Source organism: Lynx canadensis, chromosome E1, assembly GCF_007474595.2.
Source record: "Lynx canadensis isolate LIC74 chromosome E1, mLynCan4.pri.v2, whole genome shotgun sequence".
NCBI lineage: Eukaryota > Metazoa > Chordata > Mammalia > Carnivora > Felidae > Lynx > Lynx canadensis.
This window is the reverse complement of record NC_044316.2, coordinates 29,340,101-29,347,844: the sequence shown is the minus strand read 5'-3', so window position 1 is coordinate 29,347,844 and position 7,744 is coordinate 29,340,101.

Genomic DNA, 7,744 nt, shown 5'->3' with positions numbered 1-7,744 from the left:
TTTTTACTTTTATCTCATTATAATCTACAGTGCTGCAAGTAGATGTTATTGAGTCCATTTTACAGATTGTGAACTCGGGGCTAAAGGTTGATGCCAGGTCACTCCTGCTGTGTTAGCATCATCAACACACCCACCACCAACAGCGTATCCTATAGAAAGTAATGCGAGGTGTAGACAGACACGTTATTGTTCTGGGCACTGGGAATGCTGGGGTTTATGATAAGCCCTCAGAGGGACTCCCCACACAGGGAAACAAAGATGAATTACTTCTGGAAGGAGGTCGGAGATTTTGACGAGCTGAAAGCGTTACACATTGGCCATCGTAAGAGTTTAAATTTTGGGGTAGGGTTTTGAAGCTAGGAAATAGAAACAGCATTAATTAGTCTGTGAGAAAGCTGTGAGCTCTTGAAGGCTGGGAGTTTCTTTGGCTCGTCTCTGCATTCAAATTAACGAGCATTTGCACATCGTTTGTTAAGATTCTGTTCTATGTGTTATATAGAACACCTCGGCAGGACATTACTCTCAGCCAGCACATGGCGGGGTTGGGGTGGGGGGGGGCACTCCGAGGTCTCTGAACAAGTTGCTACACAGGCACAACCGTACAGCAGCCCAAACAGCATCCCTTTGAGCAGCTCCCGCCCCATTCCCAGGGAAGTGCCCCCAGCCAGAGACTCTGCCAAAGGGCCATGTGATCATTCCTCCCCTGTGGCTGATTGGACCCGGGGAACCCGTCAATAGACCAGTAGCCAATCAGGTTCTCTGCAGGGCTTTGTTTTCATGGACTTCATGAAAGTACTTCAGTACTTGAAATCTGTACCAAAAGTATGGCCCACTTAGTTTGCTTCTAATCTATCAGGAAATAAGTGCAGCAAAAATTAAGAGTTCAGAAATTTGTATAGCTTGGGGGGCCCGGGTGGCTCAGTGGGTTAAGTGTCCGACTTCGGCTCAGATCACGATCTCCCAGTTCGTGAGTTTGAGCCCCAAGTCAGGCTCTGCATGGACAGCTCAGAGCCTGGAGCCTGCTTCGGATTCTGTGTCTCCCTGCCCCACTGACACTGTCTCTTTCTCCCACAAAAATAAACATTAAAAAAAGGTGGGTTTTTTTTTCATCTTTATAGCTTATTTTGACAGTTGACTATTATTGAATCTAGTGATAATAAAATGTGGTTTGTATTTTGTATGTGTTTTTCATGCCATTTTTCTCTATTTTATAAAAATACCACTATATGATGTGTTGGAAATTTTTAAAAAATTAAAATTAAAAACCCACCTTGTCCACCAGTTTTGAGAAGCCCTGCTTTAAATAAATGCTTGCTTCCTTCAGCAGAGGGGCTCCCAGGTTTGGTGAGTTTCCTTATCAACCAGCTCTGACTGAAATGTTGCAGGAGGCTTGCTTTAATTTGGTGATAGGAGCCGTACTTTATAGTGTCATGCGAGAGCTTAAGACCATGACTTAGGCAAGGGCAATGGACTCTGAACCAAGGAAACATGATGAATAAGAACTTGTCAACAATACTTCAAACAAACGAACAAACAAAAAAGGGTGGTTTTGACCCGGCTTCTCGTGGAGTCTGCCAGCACAGGGCTCCAACCTTCCCGACAGCTGGCCGTGACTTCCTCATTGCTGACCTCCAGGCATCCTGTCAGAACCTAACTGTAAAATTTTAAAAGCTGTAAAGTCTTCAAGAAAATGAAAAAGACAACTACTGAAGAACCTATCCTTTCAAGATAGGTTAAGACATGATGTAAAACGGAACATATAAACAGAACCATATGGTTTGGAATTAAGTGGCACAATAACTTACATTTATAGAGCATTCAATCACTTATGAAGCAATTTCACGTATTTTATTTTTCACAGAAACCCAGTTGAGTAGGCAGAGCAGATATAATTTGTTTTCCAAATGAGTACACTGTGATTCAGAAAGGTTAGTGACATGCCAGGGTCTCACAGAGCTGGGACACCAGTCCAATCTTGGGACTCCAAAATCTAATGGAGTTTGTTCTTGCTTTGTCTGTCACTAAGATACACCATCTTCTGTGTAGGTCAGGGTTTCACAGCCTGTAAGCAGACCTCTGTAAGAAGCTGGTTATAGTTACGGACACACACACAGACAGCGTGATAGTGGTGATCAACACGTACCGCAGAATTTTACAACCAACTTCAGGGGCCTCCTAGACTTAAGAACTTTTTTTTTTTTTTTTTTTTTGAGAGAGAGAGGTGGACAAAGGCTCTGAAGCGGGCCCTGCGCTGACCGCAGACAGCCCGATGCGGGGCTCGAACCCACAAACTGTGAGATCATGACCTGAGCTAAAGTTGGACGCTCAACCCACTGAGCCACCCAGGCACCCCTCCACTTAAGAACCTCTGAGCCAAGAACAGCAGGCCCAGCGGGGGTGTCTCAAACATTTAGTATCCACTGTCAATAAACCTGTACTATCTGGTTATCTTCTGCCGTCTCTAGTCATTTTCTTTTCTGACTCATCCACAGACCCACTGAGTACTACAGAGAACTCAGTGGCACACGAGGTCAGGAGAGCTAGTGGTAGAGAAATGCTTCGGGAAGAAAGAAAGTGGCACTTAGCCCGAACTTCATAGGAGATGCCATCTGGCATATTCAAAGAACACTGTGTTGGCCAAGCTGGTGAGAAGAAAAAGCTAATGTGGAGGATTAAGAGAAGATTAATGTGGAGATACGGCAAAAATTGTAGAGCCTTGAACATGAAGCTAAAGCATGTCGACTTCAAGCCTGTAAACTTTGGGGTGCCATGTACAAAATGGCATTTTAACATTACTCGGGCAGTACCGTGGAAGATGACTTATAAGGGGAAGGACTGGAAACAGGAAGCCTAGTTCAAGGATCTTACTACAATCTAGGAGTGAGTGGACAAGGGCTTGAGGGAGACAACAGACATGGAAATAGAAGCAGAAATGAGAGCATTTATAGACGAAGAATGGACAGATCTGGATGAAGGATAACTTGAGGAAAGGATTAAGTAGTCTCAAGATTTTGAGCCTTGGAAGAATGGGTTTGCTCAATAAATATTGACCGTGAATACATAAATGATAGGAATGAGAAGTGCAGGGTTTCAAGCTCACACATACAAGGCCAAGGCCAAGGCCTAACTGATTCAACCAGTGAAGTTACAAGGAGCCGCTTTTCGATTTAGACAGTTTATTACTTAAAGAGGGGTGCCTGGGTGGCTCAATCGGTTAAGCATCCAACTTTGGTTCAGGTCATGATCCCACAGTTCATGAGTTCAAGCCTTGCGTCAGGCTCTCTGCTGTCAGTGCAGAGCCTGCTTCAGATCCTCGGTCTCCCTCTCCCGGCCTCTCCCCCACTCATGTGCCCTCTCTCAAAAATAAACATTTTTTTAAATGTGTATTTATTTTTAAGAGTGAGAGAGTGTGTGCAGGGAAGGGGCAGAGAGAGAGGGAGACACAGAATCGGAAGCAGGCTCCAGGCTCTGAGCTGTCAGCACAGAGCCCGACGCCGGGCTCCAACTCATGAACCGCGAGGTCATGACGCGAGCCGAAGTCGGACACTCAACTGACTGAGCCACCCAGCCGCCCCAGTAAACATTTCTTAAAAATAAGTAAATAAAGGCAGCAAAAAGAATTAGCCAACGGTGCAAGCTCCCTGGGATTTTCGGCTCACTGAAAACCACCACAGCAGAGCAAGAGGGGCCAGGTGACTGCAGGGTGAGTCGTGGAGCACACGGTGCTGAAGAGCTGGCTCGAGACCGCGGGGAGGCAGTGTGAAAGTCTGAAACCCACGCCTCACCGGAACCCCGGAGAAATGCGAAACTTTCTCCTGACAGCTTCCCAGGAGAGATAGGAGGCAAACAAAAGATGGCCTTGCACCAGCTCCTTCCGCTCACGTCTGCGAGGATCGCGAGGCGCTCTGCCAAGATTCAGTGAAGGAGTGGTTCGAGCCTTGGCCTAAGTGGATGACATGTGCAAGGACACCGTGATACCGTGGCTGAGCTGTTCCTCCACACAAGGGACAGCTGGTTCCGAGCAACAGAAGATGAGCTTGGTTCTAAATAGCTGCACAGACCGTGAAGTTACACTGGGACCTTCGTGTAGACCTGATCGGGGCCGGCCGCAACTACAGGTGCAGATCTGTGTGTCATTTGCGGAGAAGCAGAGGTGTGACCGAGTGCATTTCAGCTCCAGGGTTCAGGTTCCGACTGTCATTCACTACGTGTGTGTTCTAGTCACCATGGCCGTGTGACCAATTACCTGAAAACTTAGTGGCTTCGAGTAAGAATATTTATTTTGCTCCTGACTCTGCGACTTGGGCGGGACTCTGCATTTCTCACATGAGTCTATGTCTCCACCCGGTGTCTGCTGGGGGCTGAGCTGGCAGAAAGCTCACTCATTCGCACACCCTGTGGGTCGGGACTCCAGCTGGGGCTGGGGCTCCCTCACATGCGATGTCTGAGTTCCCAGAAAAGCGTTCCAAAAAGGAGAGCCAAGCAGAAGCCCTATCTCTTTAAAAAAAATTTTTTTTAGTTTATTTTTTTTGAGAGAGAAACAGAGCATGAGTAGGGGAGGGGCAGAGAGAGAGAGGGAGACACAGTCCGAAGCAAGCTCCAGGCTCCGAGCTGTCAGCACAGAACCTGATGCAGGGCTTGAACTCAAGAAGCATGAGATCATGACCTGAGCTGAAGTCAGCCACTTAACTGACTGAGCGACCCAGGCGCCCTGATGTTTGTTTATCTTTGAGAAAGAGAGAAACAGAGCATGAGTAGGGGAGGGGCAGAGAGAGAGGGAGACCCAGGGACCGAAGCAGGCTCCAGGCTCTGAGCTGTCAGCACAGAGCCCGAGGCAGGGCTCAAAACCACAAACTGCGAGACAATGACCTGAGCTGAAGTCAGACGCTTAACCAACCGAGCCACCCAGGCGCCCCAGGAGCCCTATCTCCTCTTGTGACCTAGCCTCAGAAGTCACACAGTGTCGCTTCTATCACCAAGGTGGTGACAAAACTGCTGAGTTTCAACAAAATGAGAAATAGGCTTGGACTCTTAGCGAGGGTGTGGGAAGGTTCTGGAAGAGCATGAGGAAATGAAAAGAGGGCTGTGGCCATTTTGGGACTCTCTCTCTCTCACGCTGAAGGTAAAATATACGTAACATAAAATTGATCATTTTAACCATTTTTAAGTGTACAATCCGGTGGCATTACGTACATTCACAATGTTGTGCAACCATCACCCCTATCTCCAGAGCTTTTTCATCTTCCCCAACTGAGCCTGGAAACTGGAACACTGACTCCCTATTCCCTGCCCCCTCCAGCCCCTGGGAACCACGGTTCTGCTTTCTATCTTCATGAATGTGTCTAGTCTACGTACCTCAGATAAGTAGCATCATACATGATCTGTCCTTTTGCGTGTGGCTTATTTTACATAGCATAATGCTTTCAGATTCTAACATCTCTTGAGCCTGTTTTCCTCATCTACCAAAAAAAAAAAAAAAAAAAAATGGAGAATAGAACCTGCTTCCCAGGGTTGCTTAGAAGATCTAATAACATAACACGTTATGGTCTACAATGTCATGACCATGTGGAATGCCTACAACCACTGCAGCCATTTTCTGACCATGAGGTAAGCAAGCCTGAAGACAAGGCCAACTGGCCAAGAATGGTAGTATGGAAAGAAGGAAAGACCCATTGAGGGCAATGTTGAGGCACTGAGTCAGTCGACCCTGGAACGGCCCTGCCTCAGGCCTACTTGGTATGTGAGATGAAAATCTTCCCAATCTGTTTAAGTTGGGTTTTCTGTTCATTGCCATCAAAAGCAGCATCCTAACCAATATGTTCGTGTAAAGTCTGATATGTTACCGGGAACCCAGTAAGTGGAAATGAATGTCAGCGATGATGGTGGTGATGATGGTGATGGTAGGTGGGTTCTTGGAGGGCAGAATGTTGAGGTAAGGATAGCAGGGACTCTGGACAATCAATCACCTTTAGGGGAGGGAGTGGACAAGCAGAATCAGCAGAGGATGAAATGACAAATAACCAGGAAAGGAAAGGGGAAGGGAAGTGTGATGCAAGCCAGGGAGGTGAGGGTATCAGTACGCGAGGGATGGCCCCACCACGTAGAATGCGGCAAAGTTCTCTTCCACTCACAGTGGTGGACCTCAATGGGGCCCGAACTTGACACACAAAAGCCCAGATGGATGTATTTGCTGATGCCCCCTGAGGTGTTCTTCTAGACCAGTAAGTGATTCCCAGAGTGAGTCCCCAGCTCAGCAGCATTGGCAACACCTGAGAACCTGCTAGAAATGTAAAGTCTCAAGCACCACCCTAGACCTTCTGAATCCAAAACTCTGGGGATGGAGCCCCGGAATTTGTTGTAATTAGTCTTCCAGGTGACTCAAATGCCTCAGAAGTCTGAGAATCATTCAGACTAAATACCTAGGTGCTAGGGAAAATGCTCCTATAAATTGCCTTGTAGGGAGACATGGAGAGAAGTAAAACCCAGGACAAAATCAATCCCTGTGAAGGGTTGATGAGTTTCCCACTGGGGTAGGGAGGTTTTCGCTGTTCCAGGTTGAGGAAAGGACTCTCTCTCTCTGCCCACTAAAATCAGATGGACCCAAGGGGCGCCTGGGTGGCGCAGTCGGTTAAGCGTCCGACTTCAGCCAGGTCACGATCTCGCGGTCCGTGATTTCGAGCCCCGCGTCAGGCTCTGGGCTGATGGCTCGGAGCCTGGAGCCTGTTTCCGATTCTGTGTCTCCCTCTCTCTCTGACCCTCCCCCGTTCATGCTCTGTCTCTCTCTGTCCCAAAAATAAATAAACGTTGAAAAAAAAAAATTAAAAAAAAAAATAAAATAAAATCAGATGGACCCAGCACAGAAAAGATAGGCTAAGCTCCAGAGAGCCTTAAGGGAACGCCTGCAAAGGATTTAACTTTGGCTTTTTCTTTTTTCTCAGGACTCTGGGAATAGTCATGTCTAGCATCAGATGTTCAATATTCCTTTTTTCCTCTGTTATAAACTCCTCTGGCTGATCCCAAACATAACAGCAGAGTCTTTTAGGCATACTGGAGCTTGTATTTGTGACGCTCATTCACATATTCGACAAACATTTCTTGTGTGTCTACTAAGTCCCGGGCATTTTTCTGCGTGTTTATGAAATAGCAGTGAACAAAAAAGACAGAACTCCTGCCCTCATGGAGCCTACTTTCTGGAGGGAAACGAGAGAGAATTAAAGGGAAGTGTGGCCTTCCTCTCATTACATCACACTTGGAATAAAAGCCAAAACTATGCCACAGTGTTCTCCAGAGACCAGACACATGCCTGCCACAGGGCCTTTGCTCTTCTCCCCGAGCTTCATGTGGTCTGACCCTCTACTTCACTTCATTCTGGATGCTGATCATGTCACCCCATCAGTGGGATCTTCCCTGAACCCCTTATCTAGACCAGCACATCCACACATAAATCTATCATACTATGTCCTTGCCTTACTTTCTTTATAGCACTTTTTCCCTAACATTTATCGGTGTTGTCTGTTCCATTAGAATGTAGACTCCAGGAAGGCAGGGATTTGGATTTGCTTTTTTTCACTGCTGTATCCCCAGCATGAAAACAATACCTGCTCTATAATAAGAATTCCAAAAGTATTCACTGAATGAATAAGTCAGCCCTCTACGAGAGCAACAGTAGCGTTGTATGGAGGGACGCGTCTCAGAGTTCCACTCAAGGAACCACTAATGACCCCAGAGGCATATCTGGGAACAT